Source organism: Triticum dicoccoides, chromosome 6A, assembly GCF_002162155.2.
Source record: "Triticum dicoccoides isolate Atlit2015 ecotype Zavitan chromosome 6A, WEW_v2.0, whole genome shotgun sequence".
Lineage (NCBI taxonomy): Eukaryota > Viridiplantae > Streptophyta > Magnoliopsida > Poales > Poaceae > Triticum > Triticum dicoccoides.
Window position 1 is genome coordinate 440,171,360 of NC_041390.1, and position 19,388 is coordinate 440,190,747.

Below are 19,388 nucleotides of genomic sequence, written 5' to 3' on the forward strand. Positions count from 1 at the left end.
AGGAAAAAGCAAATCTATGAAACTTCACTCGTGTGGTTGCAATCACGGGCGGCCATTCATATTGGGATCTGGTCCCTCCTCTTTCCTTCTTTGCATTTTCGTTTTATTAAGGCTTGGATGGTTATTTCCTCTTATAGTGGTTCCAGGACCACACTGCCCTGCGAGAGACAGTAGTACCAGGCACTAGGCTGGCAGCCTGGCACGATGGCATACGGGGGCCCATCATGCCTGAAACCCCAAGTTCGTTTCTCGCATGTGCTTTTTCCTACTGGCACCATCTCGCTTAGAAGGCCGTGTGCGTGTCTGCTCATTTCGGACACAGGCGATGCTATGGGATCGGGAGTAAGTCGCTAATTCCAAAGAGAATATGTGAATGACGAAGTAATAGGGAAAGAAAACAAAGAAAGCGGCGTGGTAGCGATTTAAGTCAGCCTTCTACATGAATTAGCGGCTTGTCAGACAAGGACGAAGAGGATAGGCAGCAGCTTCCTTCAGGCGTGCGTCCATGTCGGACAACCACGCGGCGTGCGGACATTGGTGCGATTTCCACCTCACCCTGCACATGGGTCTTTGTCTCATGCGCTCCACGCTCGACGTCCGGGTCGTCGCTACTAACCTCAGTGGCACGGACTTCGCTGTCGAGCTTCGTCTGAGAGACACCACCATGGCCACGAGAAAGACTCCATCGAGCTGTGCGTCGCCGGCGGCTTCGCTGGTGTCGCCGGCAGTGCCGAGCGAGGCGATGCACTCGTACAAGGAGTGATCGATGCTGTGGAAAGCTAGCACGTCCTTCACGTTAGGCTCCATGAACGGCGAATGAGCATATACGTGTGTCCATGGTGAGCCGCTCATGGTTTTCTCCAACACAATCATTAGCGCTGGCCATGCCACCTCAGTATGCTCGTGAGAGATGATGAAGAGTAGCTACCACATCGCGTAGATAGAGAGAAGAAAAGAGTAGAGGAGATACTGAATTACTGGGTTAGAGCCCGCAGAGCTACCAGCATCGCAGTAGCTGCTTCAACGGACCACGACAAGGATAGTGGCATCCGGCAAGGTCCATCTTGTCGGCAGCACGACTCCGTTGTAGGCGTTGAGCTTGGAGACCTTATGGGTGCGCGCGGTGAAGCCTGGGAAGTGGGAACACGTCCAACTCTGGATGGTCTCGACCACGGCTCTTCTCTGGACATGGTAATAGTACCACCGTCTTCATCGCTCCCAGCGCCTCCTGCGAGACTGCGACCGCGAGTCCTCGCATGCTCCCAACTTAGCTCAGGGCGACACCACAGCCTCGTCTAACTCGTCCGGTTGCTGCGACCACCCTGGGCGTGGACGCCAGCCTCTTCATGGACAGGCCGCCCAGGTGAGCTCGCTCGCCGAGTCCACTATCACCGTGGCCTCGCCGCCGCTGATGCCCACGGTGGCCACGTAGTTGAGCGTCCGGAGCCGGGCGCCGGAGGTGACGGGGACCTGCGCCAGCTTGGACGCTGCCGCCGCGTCCGACGACCTGATCAGCCTGTAGCTGCCGACGAGACCCTGGTGGCGTCGGAGGCCAGGACGCCGTGGGCGTCCTCCACCCTGCTCTTGCCGCCTGAGCCGAAGCTGGCGTGGTGCTGCAGCTCCAGAACCGTGGCACCGCTCTCAACCCCTGACGATCAATGGCATCAGAATTCGTATCACATTATATGCCGGCTAATTAATGTTTCCAATGTACTATATGCATGCTACTGTATACCCGTTCTTTCCTTTTGGTTTTTTGTAATCAGCGTGTGCAATGGCAGCAAAGCCTTCTGCATATGACCTCACCCACGCAAGTCCTCGCCTCCAAAATCAAGAGATATGAACCGGATGGATGCCGGAGGCTCCTCAGCGATTAGCGACTCTCGGCCGTTGGATCTCTCCCTTGATGCGTTTTCGTCCGTTGGATCGATAGGTGGAGGAATCTGCGCCGTTGGATCGAAAAAACTGCTGCTGGTAAAGATCTCGTGCCACCGCGCGTAATTCTCGTGCCCCGCCGAGGGCATTTTCGTAATTTCACTATGTTGTATAAAAGTGCAACACCCATAGGGTTTCTCCCCAATCGGCTTCGTCCCCTCTTCCTGTTCACTCGAGGGAGCCGCCGCGCCCCCTCCCATTCCAAACTCCTCTCTTCCCCGCCTCCCCTCGCCCTGCCGGCCATCCTCCCCGTCCTCCGCCGCCACCGACCAGCCGCAACCGCCGCGCTACCATCCCCTCCCCGTTCCTCTCCCGTGGCAAGTCCTCCGAGAAGCAGCCCAAGGGCAGCCGCCTGCCGCTCGGTGGCCGGACGCCGAGAAGCGCCGCTGCTTTGGCTCCGCCGTCTCCTTCGCCCTGCCTGCCGGATCCACGACGTCGTCCTCGCGTGCACATGGCAGGTGCTCCGCCTCTTACTCTCGTTCGGCCAGATCCACGGTGCACGGCCTCTCGCGCTCGCTCGCGACCCTGAGCCGTGGCAACGGTTTCAGGCTGGGCATCGGCTTCGTCGCCGGCGCGGCTCCGGTGGATTCAGGCGGCTCCTCTCTCGCCCCCACGCGCGGCTCCGCTTCCCGCTGGCCATGAGGTGTAGCCTTGCATCGTCCTCTTCTCCTTTTCCTTCTCAGGCAAATTTTGTTTTGGTTCATTGCTCAATTTCTTTGGTTAATCTTCGTGCACTGACCACTTGGTGTTGTTGATGGCGCAGATTGTGGCGAGGTTGAGCGTATGGAGCAGAGGGACCAGGGCCGGCCGATGGCTTGTTTCCTCTATACGTACTTGATGGTTAGCCCATGTAGCAGATCGACTGATTCTGAGAAAGGAAAAAAATGGTAACAGATCGACTAATTCTTGGCTTGCTGCATGCGCGTGATCTTCTCTGGTTTCTCTTCCCCAATTGGCAACGAACCAGCCATGCCAAGGTCAACGGCGCCTTGTCCACACCGTCTAATTGCGATTTCCGGCTGTTGGGTGTGATTAGTACAGGAAGGTAATGGGATTTTCTCGATTCCGTGAACCTCCTCGTGAACTCAAATCCCATCTGTTTGTAGTCTTGTTAGATGTTTCGCTTCGTGAAGTTAATCCTCATTACGTATCTCTTTCTTACACTTCAGTTTCTTGTATTGATTGGGCCGGATTAGGAAAGGGAAACTAAATTTTCTGCTCATGACTTGTAAGCTGCAGCAAAAGCTTGCAATTTCTAATTTCCTAGCCAACCAGGAGCATTTGTTTCATGCCTTTCCTAAACTTTTTTTATTTAACTAGCTGTGTTCTTAATTTTTATCATCTTGTATCATATATTTGTGTGCTAATTATCAAGATTGCTATTAATTTGGCAATATTGTATTTGGAAAGTATTCATCTGACTATGAGAAGAAAAAAAACATGCATATGAGTTGATTGAGCCTGAGAGAGGAGTTGTTGACATTTATTCAGAGCACATACAAGTAGTATTTCTACTGCTTAGGAATTTTATGGAATTAGTTTTAGTATTTATTAAAGAGCAATTTAGTGAAGGATTATAGGATGTTAAAATTTCACCTAATGAAAAAAATATAAGTTTCAGACTGACAAGATGATAAGGCAACATAAATTTTAGTGTGATTTATTGGAAGAACTTTGAGTGGTTGGATGATTCAATTTGGTTAGTTGGTTATGCAGTTTATAAGTCACCCATGGGTGTGTTTATTGCAAAACTTGCACAATCATTCTATGGCGCCAACCACCAATACCATGCTCCTCCAGAGTTAAGCCACTTCGTGATGCGTAATTATTATTTTTGATGTTGCTGATACCCTTTCCCGTGGACACCTCTGCCAGATCCGTTGCTGCTACAGAACCCAACTCCTGAGCACGTCGGAGTTGAGCAAGAAGACAGGAGGAGGTGTCGAGGAGGAAGAGGCCCCTCTTCCTTTTTGGTCCACGCCGCTACGAAAGTGATATTAGGGTATTGAAACTTGCTTTATGGAGTAGTACCATCACGATACCTTGCCTTTTTCCTATTATGTTCGAGTACTTAGTACTTACCCTGTTTCTTTGACAAAGGCATTTGATAGATATGATTAGGCACATATTGAGTGTGCCATTTCAGAAATATTGAGCATACAGTTTCTGTTCCAACTTAAGCATACAATCTGCTCTTTCTTCTTAAGATATAGAGGAGGGCAATGATATATTGTCTGTTTGATATTTGCATGTAGTTATTATTTCATAAAAGGCCTAAGTTTGACCTTCTGTTATATCAGGAAATCTTGGTTCTAAATTTCATTCCAGAGATTTGCTTAATATTTCATTTAGATTGGTTGTTTTAGGAAATGAAAAAAAATGCAGTCTATGTTTGTTCGTTCTATCTTTCCCTGTTTTTGTCATCTTCAGTATTTAATGTTTGTTCATACGTGTATTTTTATCGCCACAACCTTCCACTGGCCTGACTAGGGTGTGCCAAGGTGCACATTTAGTTATCAGAAGATGGTTCTGTTTTTATTGGGGCTGCATTTGTAATGGTTCATTATTTCTAAAGGGGTACACTGTTTGTGGGTATTGCACTGAGCTGGAAGAGGATGCTGGCGAGCGCCCCACCTCTCTTTCGACATAATAAACTGATGTAAAAACTTATCTTGGGAACATTCATAAATATGGCCATTCAAATTCCTCAGAGCGACTTTGTTCTAACCATACATACCAGAACTTAGTTGCCTTCCCAGACTTCTGCAGAAATTTAAGTGCAATGTATCATCAAGGATCATTGAATCTAGTTATTTGATTTCTTTGTATAACAAGAGCTTGAGTTGTCGCCCTATCTGTTGTGGCGGTATCATGGTTTGCTTGACTCAATTTTGACAAGCAGTTCAAAATTAAGTATGGTCGCTTGAAGCATTATTTGTGATACTAACTGCAATCAAGTTTCACATTTTGTTCTACTCAACTCGGCCTTTTCCAGATATCTTAGCTTTGGCTTTATGTGGGCACACTACTGTTACTCTTTTTATATGGCAATACAAAGGAGATTGAAGTATTCATAACACATGTGTTTTCTGTCGTGCAGTGAACTTGTTATACTCTTTCTGGTTCAATGGAACTTACCTACGCACATTAGGTATGCCTTTTTTGGTACCTTCATCTCAACTTCATTGTTTCTATCTATGTGCTCTTTTCACATTTTCTTACAGATTATATGAAGAAATCGTTCATTGCTAATTAATACTATATGCGATGATGTTTTGAAATTTACCTATACCAAATGTGGTGTTTTGGACAATGTGATATAATTCATAGTTCTTACTCTGGGCTCAGTGAAACATGTTGTTATTTTAATAAATTAAACTTTCTTCACTTCAAGGCAAACAACATATGTTGCATTTCTACCAAAGTGTGTGTAATTCTTTGTTTTACTTGCAGATTGTTGCAGCTGTTGTTTTTAGATGTGACATGATTCTACTTCTTGGTACTGTAGGGGTTTTACTTTAGCTGGTGAGTGTTTGTGAGCGAGATGGCTGTCGCTTCCGCATGGATCCACCTCCTAGCCGTTGACCACTTCATTGGAAGGTTAGCAAGGCATTATTTGTTCAGGTGTATGCGGTTGTGAGCTAGATGTTCATGTTTGTGGTTTGTTTGGCTTGTGATGTAGGCACGTGTAACCTTGATGGGCAAATATGGTGAAGACTTGAAGTTGATATACTAATGTGGTATATGAAGCTATGATCAAGGGCGTCACACAGGTTTGGAATCTTCATTCACATCTGCACCTCACTTGTTACCTGTGTTCTTGCTTCAGTCTTTTTTTGTAATCATATTCCTATATACTGGGCATCATTCTGTATTGCCAGTGCTTTCTATTAATCACCATTTTAAGAATCATTCCTATATACTGGTTCTTGCTTCAGTCTGAGATTGAAGTTTCTTGATTTTATCCTATTAGATTCCAAACCTGACTTTGGGCGATTGCTTGAGGGAGTTTCCACTTCTCTTTTTGTGTGTGATTCTTGCTATAATGGCCGAATTGGTCCTGTTGTGTGCATACTGCTGAAGCACCTATTGACTTTAAATCATCTGAAGAATGGGACAGAAGTGATGATAATAAGATAATAGTATTTCTTAAGCCTATATTTAGTTTTCCCTTCCTTTTACACTAAAATGTGTACTAACATTTCTTGAGAACAGAACTAGGGCAGTGCACATATATGATTTATTTATTCTTCTTTCATATTGGAGAGAGTGGTAGTACCTTGCTGATTACACTAATTTTGTCCTATTAGAGGGTTCTGTATATTCTCTAGCTACTTAATGATTTCTTTCTTGGCTGTGATTTATTTGGTATTTGAGGTGCTAACAAATAGGAGTTGTGACGGAAAAATGTCGTTTTATTTGCTCTCATGTGACAAGCATGCCCAGAGTCTTGCGAGTTATACCCGTGTTGAGATATGCTATGGTTTATTATGTCTTTATTTCATGTTTATTTCAGGCTTGTTTTGTGGCCTCAAATCCAATGTATCCTTGATTCTGTAATTATTGAATAAATGTCTGCATTCTGCGTTCAGTTCTGTAACATAGAAGTGTTGGCGTGCTTCTTTTCATCTCCAGCCAACTGGTCCATCATTTCTCTGGTTTAATAAAAAGGAAAATATTGTTCTTTTTGTAGCTCAGTGGCACTTATTGCCTTATGAAGGCTGATTCTTAAATTGCCTAATTAACAAGCAACACTTAAATGTAGATGGTTATCCTTTGCCACTCTTTAGTAATATATCGGATTTTCCCATATCCTGTTCATGACAAAGATGTGTATGTGTGTGTGTGTCTGTGTGTGTGTGCGTGCATGCGCGTGTGTGCGTGTGCTATTGTATTAGGATTTAAAGTTTGGGTCTCCTCTGATTTAGTTACTTCCTCCTCCTATTCTAATGCTGATGCTTTGCTTTTGTGATTGCAGATCGGCTTGCAATGTTGAGCAGATCACCATGTTAAAAGATGAGCATTTAGAGAAGTGTGTGCTCGCCAAGGATCCAATGGGTTTCTGAAGAGTTGGCTGCACATCGTTGGTGTCTGATGCACTATCAGGTATACATGAGGTCCGCTCTTGGTTTTACCTTGGTCTTGTAGTTAGCAAATCAATTTTTTTTGGAATGTTCGACTTTAATTACATTTAGATAGTCTTTCACCCATCCATATCTTTGAGATTTGAGACCAGGGTGCACGCCACAAATATGTCAACCATGATGTCAGGAGCCCCTTAATTTCCTCTTCCTTTTGGGTGTGAGCATCGTTGATTGCTAATAGCAAAGAAATTAAAAAAGAAGAATATAAAAGTAACTTCATTTTTTACATGGCTTGATTTAAATTTTTGTGTACATGTTCTTTGATGAGATAGTCTCCTATGTCTGTCAGGTCCAGTACTAGATTTTTTTTGACTCAGAACCAACAACCCCAATTTAAATGAAATATAGATACACACAATATTTGTAAGCTACTACGGGAATTTAGAGGTGGTCATAGATATCTTGGTCAACCCAAATAGATAAAGAACACACATGAATCCAGGCTTGTGCTCTGTTTTGTATTTCTCATGTACGAGCAGAGTCTGTGTGTATATGTTGTAAGCTAGAACAATTTATACACACCAGAACCTATCTGTGTATGAGCAGAGTCAGTGTGTATATGTTGTAAGCTAGAACGGGTTGTATCCACCAAAACCTCTATATGTGTGCCTGTACTCCTGTCATGCTTGGATTTTTTATCAGACAAGATTATTTTTTTCAAATGTATAATCCTATTTTTCTCAGATATATATTTCTTCTTGTTCATTCTTTTCGGCTTAAAGCACGAATAATCAGAATATACCTGTAGTGTTTGTACTATATGCATACACTTTAGCTCAAAATAATAATGCACTTCCTATTACTTGCTCTGTTTTGTTAAAATGTACGTACATCAGTTGGTTAATTGGCCAGGAAATTTTGCTCTGGTGATTGCAAAATTATAGTGGCTAGCTGGGACACCTAATTCCGCCTTTGCAATTATAAGCTATTAAGCTGGTGTATTTTCTGTTAGAACTACCGGATATTCATGTAACTTGGTTTCTTTTGTGGTACATGTACCTTAGTTTAAATATTGATTAACTGATACACACTACTTATGGTGGTCTTCTAATCAAATCACAGCTACAGAGATTTCCTTGGCGAAGATCTCGGGACACTCGGGTAATTTATTATTTTCCATATGATCACGATGTAGAGGCTAGGAGAACTATCTCCTTTTCATTATATGCATAAGTAGTGCAGATTATTCTGTAGGGAATTATTTCCTGTTTTATCGCATGTTGCTACTCTGTGTTAGGTGATCATTATAGCCATATAATGCCACTAGATGTAGTGCCAGATATCTCCTTTATTGCTTCAGTTTTAATTAATTAGGAAACTGGAGCAGGGTATTAAGTTGGATCCCCCCTCGTTTCTTTGAGACCTTCTGATCATGTGCTTATTTTAGTGGCTCTGTCCTTGGATGGTCATTTCTGATGAGTGATAACCAGGGCAGTTTCACTTCCAGAAACAAGAGAAGAGGGTCTCACCGAGCCTCCTCAGAGCTCAGCGACTTTCGGCCGTCGGATGCGTTCGCTTGATGGAGTTTGGGTCGTCGGATCAAGCCATCGGACGTACTCTGCCGTCGGATCTGGAGTAGCACTATAGGAATGAATAGTTACTGCCTCCTCGCGCTGTCGCTTACTCTGTCTGTTCGACCGGGACTAGCTGACGTGTGGGGCCCCTCGCGGGTGGGCTGCGTTTGTCAGTGACCGTGGCCGCGGGTGTGGCATGTTCGTCTCGTCGCGCGCACCGACGGGTAAATATCCGCGCCACTGCACGTAATATCTTGCCCCCACCGAGGGTATTTCGGTCTTTTCGCGTCTAGGCCTCGTGCGTGGTGGGCGGTGGTTGGCCCGTGCGGCTATGGAGTGGGGGAGGGCAGCGGCTTGCCTCTTCGTGCTCCCATTCGCCCCCTTCTCTCTGGGTCTCCTCTCCTCTCGCCGCCGATGCTCGTGTCAGAGGCTATTCTTGCTAGGGCGATGATGATTAACTGTGGCTGAAATAAGTGTGCCTTTGAGCAATCGAGGCACCTGTTGGTATCAAGTTGGATCCTCCCTCTCGTCCCTAAAATCATTTTTGGTCATGTGATACTTATGGTTCTGTCCTTGGATGGTCATTCTTGTTGAGTGATAACCAGGGCAGCTCCACTATGTAAACAGATTGATCTGGTGGTAAGAGATGACGGGGGTAGGTTATATGATCGAGGAAAGGTGAATCTGAGCCCACTATGCAATTAACCCTAAACCCTTTTTCATTTGTATTTAAAGGTGTTGCTTATTTATGCTCCAGTGTTTATAGCCGTTTTAAGTAAAGTTTTCTTCTCTCTCATACCTTTATTGCATATAAGTTGTTCTTGATCCTTTATTGTTTCTTGTTGGTCTTTGATTTAATCTGGTTAAGAGTAAGTTGCACTTTGTTATACTAGAAAGACTCACTCCCAACAAGTTATCGGTTGAATGACTTGTTTTAATTCGTTGTGATACTATTACTTCTATTTTTTTGCAAGTTACCAGTTGTAGCTATTTGTTCATGCTACAGAAAATAATACTATAGGATTTTTTAAGATTTTTCTTGAGATAATGCTGGATTGTTCATGTAAAGAGTGACCGAGGTAGCATGTCCCATTTTGTATCCATAAACATTTTTTTGACTGCTGTGATTAGGTTGCTGGGTTAATCCGAGCCATTGAGCAGACATTTCCTTTCGTTTTCTTTAGTTTGTTCTGAAGCTTTCCCCAATTATGTACGTCACCAGTGCATTTGTTTGGATCCTGCAGTTTGAACACTCTTCCAACTATAGAGTTTAAAATATGTTACCTACATAAAGAGGAGTTAAATAAGGATGAACTTACACAGCTTATCCTTATTTTAGCCATAAGAGTATTTTGTCTATAGAGCTGATACCCTGAAACTCTGTTTTTATTACTGTATTATATTATGAAGGTTCAAGTATTTGGGTTCTAGCTCCTGCTTGGATATGGTAGATGCTTATTCATTTTCCTATTAGTCTAGCAGGATTACATCATTGATGTCACTTCCCAACCAATATTAAGCTGGCAGTTGTTTATTTTCTCTTTTGCCTAACACATCAAAATCTAGAGCAACACTTTTTGTTGATTGATATTTCCAACAGATACTGATTACTTCTCTTTATTTTATTGTATTGTTAGCCAATTAAAAAGGTTTTGTTGTAGGTGTATTTTTTTGTATGGTATATATTATGCGAGTTATTTCTAATGCATCTTGATATTATCTTAGAATCATCTGACTAGAGTCTTGGTCCTTCGAGCTTAGTTAAGTAAAGCATCTTTTATATCAGATATCAAATTATCTATACTTGTACTAAGATATGATGTATCTAACCAGATTTTCATTTCTTTAATGGAGTTTTTAGCACTCAGATTTATTTGAAATAGCTGCTCCTATATTTTTATCAGTGCTTGCTGTACTTAGTTTAAATGTTTCTTCTTGGTAGGATCAGTTCTAAATAGTGGATGTAAGCATGCCTTTTCAAGCTTAAGCATTTGATTTTTGGCGATATGGTGTTCTCTCCTTACAGATGACCTTTTGCTTTCTTATTTTTAAAAATAGACAAGTTGGATGCAATTGCCGCCACTCATGTTGCTACAGGAGTGCGCGCAGGGGGGAGTGGCGGGTCAAGGTGCGCTCATCGGCGCCGCTGCTGACCGGCAGATCCAGGCGCACCCTCGGTGCACGCAGGGGGGTGATCTACGACGACCTCCTGGGCACGACACCGCTAGAGACGGTGAGAAACACGCACTCCGTCCACCATTGGTCACTGGCAGTAGCAGGACGAACCGTCGCCGTAGCCGCCAGGCTGAACCATAAGACGCCTCAACAGCGACTGACGAAGTCGTCGAGGTGAGGCGAGAACCCCCTTCCGACGCCTTGCATCGTCCTCTTCTCCTTTTCGTTTTGAGACATCCTCCACCTAATCCCCTCCCCTCTTAGGCGACGGCCCGGAGGTGAACTCCAGCGACAGCGTGAACTTGGCCGGCGACCGCAAGGACCCATCCACGGGGTCCCTTCCTCTCTGAAAACGGCCTAATTGCTGATATCTTGCCTCCCCTCTCCTTCTCCCTCCTAATTTTCAAACAATTTCGGTATGGTATTACTGTTAGGTAACCCTACAAACTTTGTTGGAACCTAAAAAATAGGTACTCCTGATGGATTAGAGTGGTTCTGCCTGAAACAACTTCCAATGAATTGTTGAATTAGCCAATGTCATAATTAGTAAATCCGTGCCGTTATATTCTGTAATGAGATCACATTATGCCCATGTTTAGATGACACTAACCCAAGTTTACTTTCTGATTCCCTTAATTTCTCTACCTAATTCTTGTGGCGGCATGCTTTCATCAGTTTCAATGCGATGAAGATGACAGATCCAACATGGTATCCTTTACGGATGAACAGGAGTTAAGAGGCATGTGTGTAAGTGTTGCATATATTGTTCGAAGATCTTCCGTGTCATTCCAATATGTACCATGCCATGCTACAGAACGATCAAACATATATTCTGTATTGGTTTATTCCTTCGGTGATTAATTTCAGGCCACCCAGGCCACACAAAGAAGGCCCACTGGTTTTTTGGACAGGATAAGTGCACTTCAGGCCACCCAGGGTCAGGCTTTCAGCAGAGACACCAGAGGAGATACCTTTGTGCGAGACTGCTCTCGGTTGAAAATATCCAAAGGTTGGTGCCTCAAGCTAAACTTATCACCTGTGATTCTTTCCCTTTGATCCATTTGCTCCATGCAACCCCTTCTCTGGACAAGCGATAGTTATAGTCGTCATGGACTCCGATGAGATTCTCGACGAAGCGATACCCGAGTGGTTGGAATTGGCAATCATATGCTTCCAGCGGTATCACTCGCCATGATGAGCTCCACCATTGGTTCTAACTTTGTGTACTTATCAAGACTGCCATCTAACTGTCACCAGCCTTTGTATAAACGCCTTGCTTTTAGTATTTTGTGATGTTCGGCTGTCCTGTAATGTGCTACTTAGTTTTCGGTCCCTTGCTATGTAACAAACTTACACTAATTATTAATAATGGTAATTCAACTTGTGGGATGCATTCATTTCTATATAAATGACTTGCTGTAATCCTGATCTATCAAGAATTTTGATGGTTTTTATTGAACCATATCTTACTTTGTACTGCACTTATATGATTTGTATTGGTTTACATACTCCCCTGATAAATACCAGGCGCTGGATTATTGGATCACTACTTTAGACATATTTTTGTAATGACAAAATGTGTCATGTTTGTCATACTTTTGGTATATATGTTGTCTTGCCGTTTGGCAATGCCCTGAATTTTATGTAAATTTACTGTATTGGTCTAATCCATTCTGAGCAATTGCTTTAGTTCCCTATGTTAACAAACGCACTGAAATTGATTTTGTCTTAGTCTCATGCCGATGTTTATCATCATTATGTCTTGCTCCTATCACAACTGAACGTTTCTTCTTCACTATTTTGTTATGTTGTATGAATGCATATACTAAAACTGAATTCATATTAACTTAGCATTACCTGCCTAACCAAATGTTGGGACCGGCACCCTTGCGCCAAGACGCGATCCCGATCTAGTATCTTTGATGAGAAGGAGTGTGTGCGAATTTACAGCGAGATTGTCTTGTCGATCCGGGCGACGAGAGCATCCAAAGGAACAACAGTAGCACTTTTGTCATTTATTTGACAAAACGGTAGGGGTATCTGCTAAATGTTCAGCGAGGACCGGACAGGGCACACTTGGCCGCCTCTGATTAATTCTGCACTAAATTTGCACATTATGTGTAAGTTTTAGGATTAAAAAGTTCACTTTTTAAGTTATAAGACTAAACCATCACATTTAGGCCAAGTTTTAAGACCTCAGATGCTTTTATCTCATTTTTTTCAAGGGTGCGCAAATTACGTACCTTAGCTTTATAGAAGGAGAAAAATAAGACATACAACAACGTCTACCACTCGCTGCGAACAACGAAGGCGACCAACTCCACACCCGGCTCGAACAAGGACAACCCAACACAACAACACAGCTACGACACAAAAGACCTACCCAACACCGAGCCCCTCGCCGCGTCTCGGCCGACATGAAGAACTTCGAAGAATAGCAACTCTAGCTTCCTTGGATTCGCCAGCGACGACCGTACATGGCGCCGAAGGAGAAAGATCCGGGAGCAGAGAACACCGGAGGAGCACATCAAGGGACCTCGAGTCTCCCAGCACAATGCTCCCAACAGAGTAACAACCTCAAAAACGTTGCCATCATGCCGATCCTAGGAATCAAGGCTTTCGCCCCGGAGACAGCTGCCGATACAAGGTCACGAGGAAGATGGTGTTGCACTCGGCGAAGCCTCCAGGAAGGTGAATGGCACCCGTAGGTGCCATCAACGCAGGTCCGGCCACAACCTAACAGGATTTTCATCCGTAGCGCTACACACCTCCACGTCTCCAAGATCCCGACCAATCCCGATCAGATGCCTCGCACCGCCGTCCCCGCAACCACTTGCCATCGAAGGCCCCTTCACTGCCGAGGGAACACGCCTAAAGTCATCACCTTCAACATCGACTAGGAGCCGCAGAAACCACCGAGCGGTGCAAGGCCAGTTCCGCCATGGTGGCTTTCACCCGTGGCACACTAGTAGAAAAAGGGTCAATCGTGAAGCACATTAGTGCCGGTTTGTATTTGAGTCGGCACTAATGTATACATTAGTGCCGGTTTCAACGGCTAGCCGGACTGCTTTCATTAGTACCGGTTCGTGGCGAACCTTTAGCACCGGTTCGTGCCACGAACCGGTACTAATGAGAGTGGTGGCAGGATGTTGTCAGACAGGCGCCCCTCCAGCCCCTTTAGTACCGGTTCTTGGCACGAACCGATACTAAAGGTCGTCCTACATAAACCCTTCGTCCACCCGAGCTCGCTCTGTTCTTCCCCGTTCCCCTCTCCTCTCTGTTCTTCTCCTCTTCCTCTCGAGCTCATCACACATTTTGCCCAAAATTTGTCAAGATTTGAAGGCCCTCATCCATTCAAATGATCACAAAGGTTAGCAACTTTGTCCTTTCATCTCTCATTGCTAGATTAGCTCTTGCATTGGTTTATATAGTGATTAATTTGTGAGTTTAGTAATTTGGGAGGATATATATATATATATGTGCTAGTATTTGATTTATATGCAATTTGAGGTCAAAAATAACACTTAGTTTGCATATGTAGGTGTGGTTTACTTAGTGCCTTCTAAATCTCCATCGTAGCCACCGTCGATCGCCCGCACCGTCCCGTCGCCGGCACCACCTTGTGGTGAGCCTCTTGTTCATGAAATTTTATATAAAAATTGATGTTTGTGATTTGGATATATAGTTACTCGTATAATTATCTTACCCGTACGTTGTTTGTTATACATATAGTGCCATGGTTTTGATATCCGTCCCCGTCGGCCCTAGTCCTTGTTATGATTCGGATGTGGTATGTATATTCTCTTTTAAAACTAGTTGCATTTCGTGTTTATGACAAATTATGCCCATCAAGTTGACATAGAAATTTTTTCTAGGAGGTATCTGAACCTGAAATTCCAACCGACCCTATTGCCGAGAGGTTAAATTTAGTTGAAAGAGAAAACGAGTACTTGAAAGAAAAATTAAAAATAATTGAGGGGGAGAAGATGGAATTGGAGTTGCATGTTGCCGATGTCGTCGATGATCACAAGATCAAGATGGAGAAAATGCGCTTGAAGATTAGAAAGATTAGAAAATATGCCATCGATAGTGAGGCTTGGTATCATTATGCTGTTGGATCCATTGTTACCTTAGTTGCGATCTTGATCGTATTTGTTGTTGCATTTAAATGCTTTAGCTAGAGAGTTATTTGTTTGTTGCATTTAAGTGTTGTATGAACTTTATGTATGAACTTGTATTAATTTGGTCTATTCGGTGTTGTGTAATGAAGATGAGCCGGCAATGGATGTACGATGACGGATGCTCTCCACAGTTCGTTGAGGGCGTGCGTACTTTTCTGCTTGCGGCTGAGGCAAACAAGCGGGCGGATGGTTTTATGCCTTGTCCATGTGCTCGCTGTAAGAATGGTCACAATTACTCTACGTCAAGAACCATTCACGTCCACCTGTTTAAGACCGGTTTCATGCCCCATTATAATGTTTGGACCAAGCACGGAGAAAGAGGGGTTATGATGGAAGACAATGAAGAAGAAGAGGACGACGACAGCTATCCTGGCCATGGGTTCCCTGAATACGATGATACAACAATGGGGGAAGAAGCTGAGCCGGTAATGCGGGAAGAAGCTGAGCCGGCAATGCGGGAAGAAGCTGAAGAAGAGGCATCAGATGAGCCCGTTGATGATCTAGGTCGGGCCATTGCCGATGCAAAGAGAAACTGCGCAAGTGATTTGGAGAAGAAGAAGTTGCAGCGCATGTTAGAGGATCACAAAAAATTATTGTACCCGAATTGCGTAGGTGACAAGAAAAAGCTGGGCACCACACTGGAATTGCTGCAATGGAAGGCAGAGAATGGTGTATCTGACAAGGGATTTGGAAAGTTGCTGGTAATGATAAAGGATATGCTTCCAAAGGACAACGAATTGCCCGAGAGTACGTACGAAGCAAAGAAGGTTGTCTGCCCTCTAGGGTTAGAGGTGTAGAAGATACATGCATGCCCTAATGATTGCATCCTCTACCGCGGTGAGTACGAGGATTTGAACGCTTGCCCGGTATGTGGTGCATTGCGCTATAAGATCTGCCGCGATGACCCTGGTGATGTCGAGGGCCGGCGCCCCAGGAAGAAGATTCCTGCCAAGGTGATGTGGTATGCTCCTATAATACCACGGTTGAAACGTTTGTTCCAAAACAAAGAGCATGCCAAGGCGATGCGATGGCACAGAGAAGACCGTAAGAAAGACGGAAAGTTGAGAGTACCTGCTGACGGGTCGCAGTGGAGAAAAATCGAAAGAAAGAAGGGGAGGGAGTTTGCAGATGACGCAAGGAGCGTATGGTTTGGTCTAAGCGCAGATGGCATTAATCCTTTTGGGGAGCAGAGCAGCAACCATAGCACCTGGCCTGTGACTCTATGTTTGTATAACCTTCCTCCTTGGTTGTGCATGAAGCGGAAGTTCGTTATGATGCCAGTGCTCATCCAAGGCCCTAAGCATCCCGGCAACGACATTGATGTGTACCTAAGGCCATTAGTTGAAGAACTCTTACAACTGTGGAATGGAACAGGTGTACGTGCATGGGATGAGCACATGGGGGAAGAATTTGACCTAAAGGCGTTGTTGTTCGTGACCATCAATGATTGGCCTGCTCTCAGTAACCTTTCAGGACAGACAAACAAGGGATACCGCGCATGCACGCACTGTTTGGACGATACCGACAGTATATATTTGGCTAATTGTAAGAAGAATGTGTACCTGGGACATCGTCGATTTCTTCCGAGCAGGCATCCCGTAAGAAAGAAAGGCAAGCATTTCAAAGGTGAGGCAGATCACTGGACGAAGCCTCGCCACCGTACTGGTGCTGATGTACATGATATGGCCAAGGATTTGAAGGTGGTCTTTGGAAAGGGTCCTGGTGGACAACCTGTTCCGAATGACGCTGACGGACGCGCACCCATGTGGAAGAAGAAATCTATATTTTGGGACCTGCCCTATTGGAAAGACCTCAAGGTCCGCTCCGCAATCGACGTGATGCACGTGACGAAGAATCTTTGTGTGACCCTGCTTGGCTTCTTGGGCCTGTATGGGAAGACAAAAGATACACCTGAGGCACGGGAGGACCAGCAACGTATGCACGGAAAAGACGGCATACATCAGGGTCATGCAAGCTACGCTCTTACCAAAGAAGAGAAGGAAATCTTCTTTGAATGACTGCTCAGTATTAAGGTACCGTCTGGCTTCTCGTCGAATATAAAGGGAATAATAAACATGGCAGAGAAAAAGTTTCAGAACCTAAAGTCTCATGACTGCCACGTGATTATGATGCAACTGCTTCTGGTTGCATTGAGGGGGCTTCTACCGGAAAACGTTCGATTAGCCATTGTGAAGCTATGTGCATTTCTCAATGCAATCTCTCAGAAGGTAATCGATCCAGAAATCATACCAAGGTTACAGAATGATTTGGTGCAATGTCCTGTCAGTTTCGAGTTGGTGTTCCCACCATCCTTCTTCAACATCATGACGCACGTCCTAGTTCACCTATGCGAAGAGATTAACGTTTTGGGTCCTGTATTTCTACACAATATGTTCCCCTTTGAGAGGTTCATGGGAGTCTTAAAGAAATATGTTCATAACCGTGCTAGGCCAGAAGGAAGCATCTCCAAGGGCCGTCAAAATGAGGAGGTCATTGAGTTTTGTATTGACTTTATTCCTGACCTTAAGCCGATTGGTGTTCCTGAATCGCGGCATAAGGGCAGACTGGATGGAAAAGGCACGCTAGGAGGGGAACAAATAATATGTATGGACGGACATTCTCTCACTGAAGCACACTACATAGTTCTACAGAATTCCGCCTTGGTGGCTCCGTATATGGATGAACACAAGAATTTGCTACGCTCCAAACACCCGGAGCGGTCTGATGACTGGATTACACGTGAACAAACCAGGAGTTTCGCCAGCTGGTTGCAAGCAAGTACCATGCATGACACCTCTATTGAAGATGACCTGTACTTGCTGTCCCAGTTACCATCTTCGAATATAATGACTTTCAAAGGGTACGAGATAAATGGTAATACATTTTATACGATCGCCCAAGATAAGAAGAGCACCAACCAAAACAGTGGTGTCCGCTTTGATGCAGAAACCAAGACGGGAAAGGAAACATATTATGGTTATATACAGGACATATGGGAAGTTGACTATCGACGTGGTTTGAAGGTCCCTTTGTTTCGGTGCAAATGGGTCAATATGACACGAGGCGGGGTAACGGAAGACCCGCAGTACGGAATGACAACAGTGGATCTCAACAATCTTGCGTATGCAGACGAACCATTCGTCCTAGCCAATGATGTGGCACAGGTTTTCTATGTGAAGGACATGTCTACCAAGCCAAGAAAAAGAAAAGATAAGGAAGCGAATGCATCGTACGATGAGTCAAAGCGGCACATAGTTCTTTCTGGGAAGAGAAACATCGTGGGAGTGGATGACAAGACAGACAAGTCAGAAGATTATGAAAAGTTTGATGAAATTGCTCCATTCACAATGAATATTGACCCGAGCATCCCATTAAATGATGAAGATTTTCCATGGCTACCACGCAAAGGGACACACGCGAAGAAAAAGTTTCACACCCAAAGATCTGGGATGTGATCGGCTTAGCTATCATCACTTTCTTCTGTGTTTCACACCCAGGAGGGAATCTCTGTAATAGTTAGGGTAGCTAGTTATGTGTTTTGGCATTTGAAACGCGAAGAAATTTTATGTGCAAGCATATTCTTTCATGCATTTATTGATTTTTTCAGCTAAATGACCCTGAAATTGAAAAGCATTTCAAATGAACTCAGAAAAGGATGAAAGTTGGCATGGTATCATAATTTCACCCAATAGCATGTGCAAAAAACTAGAGAGGGTTACTGCAAAAACTGGATACACTTCGTGTACAGAATGGACAATCTGTTTCGAAGTATTAGGGTTTCGGACGAAAACTCATCCGTTACAAAGGCATTTCATTTTTAAATAACTTAAGCATTACCAAACTGAATATAATGATAAAACACACTAATATTAAACATAATAAAAAGAATCACTGGAAAATGTATTTTTAAAGTTAAGTTATTAACAAACTAGTGATTCACACAAATTTCAAATAATTCAAAATTTAAACTATTCAAATTTAAAAACTACCGGCACTAACTGAAAGTTTCTAAAAACTATCAAAAATATTCACAAAGAAACTCTAAATACAGCAAAAAACAAATAAAAATAAATAAAACAAATAAATAAAGCAGAAAAGAAAAAACTAAATGAAAAAAGCCCACCTACCGGGCCACAGCGGTCTGCATACGACTAGAAACCCAACCTGTTGTTGGGCCAGGATGCAGGCCCGCAAGCCCAATAGGCCCCACAGGGCAGAGTAGCAGAGGTAGGCCCAGAAGGCCTGCATTAGAGAGGAGCTCGAGACAGCAGCGGCAGCGGGGCTTATAAGCAGGTGTGAGCGCCCTTCGGCTAGCGAGGTGGGACTAAACTTCTGCGCCCCTCGCCTGGCAGCGCACCCTCCTTTAGTACCGGTTCCTGGCTCCAACCGGTACTAAAGGCCCCCCTTTAGTACCGGTTGGAGCCAGGAACGGGTACTAA

The 19,388-nt window shown here is 44.3% G+C and overlaps 2 long non-coding RNA genes across 2 annotated transcripts; both read left to right on the plus strand.

Moving 5' to 3' along the window:
- Positions 1–3,808: 3,808 nt before the first annotated feature.
- On the plus strand, positions 3,809–5,708 carry LOC119318749. Its single transcript, XR_005154228.1, has 4 exons — positions 3,809–3,937; positions 5,036–5,086; positions 5,444–5,535; positions 5,618–5,708. It is a non-coding gene; the product is annotated as an uncharacterized LOC119318749 (long non-coding RNA).
- A 2,559-nt stretch (positions 5,709–8,267) lies between these two features.
- On the plus strand, positions 8,268–12,128 carry LOC119317170. Its single transcript, XR_005153537.1, has 3 exons — positions 8,268–10,942; positions 11,033–11,515; positions 11,636–12,128. It is a non-coding gene; the product is annotated as an uncharacterized LOC119317170 (long non-coding RNA).
- Positions 12,129–19,388: the final 7,260 nt, after the last annotated feature.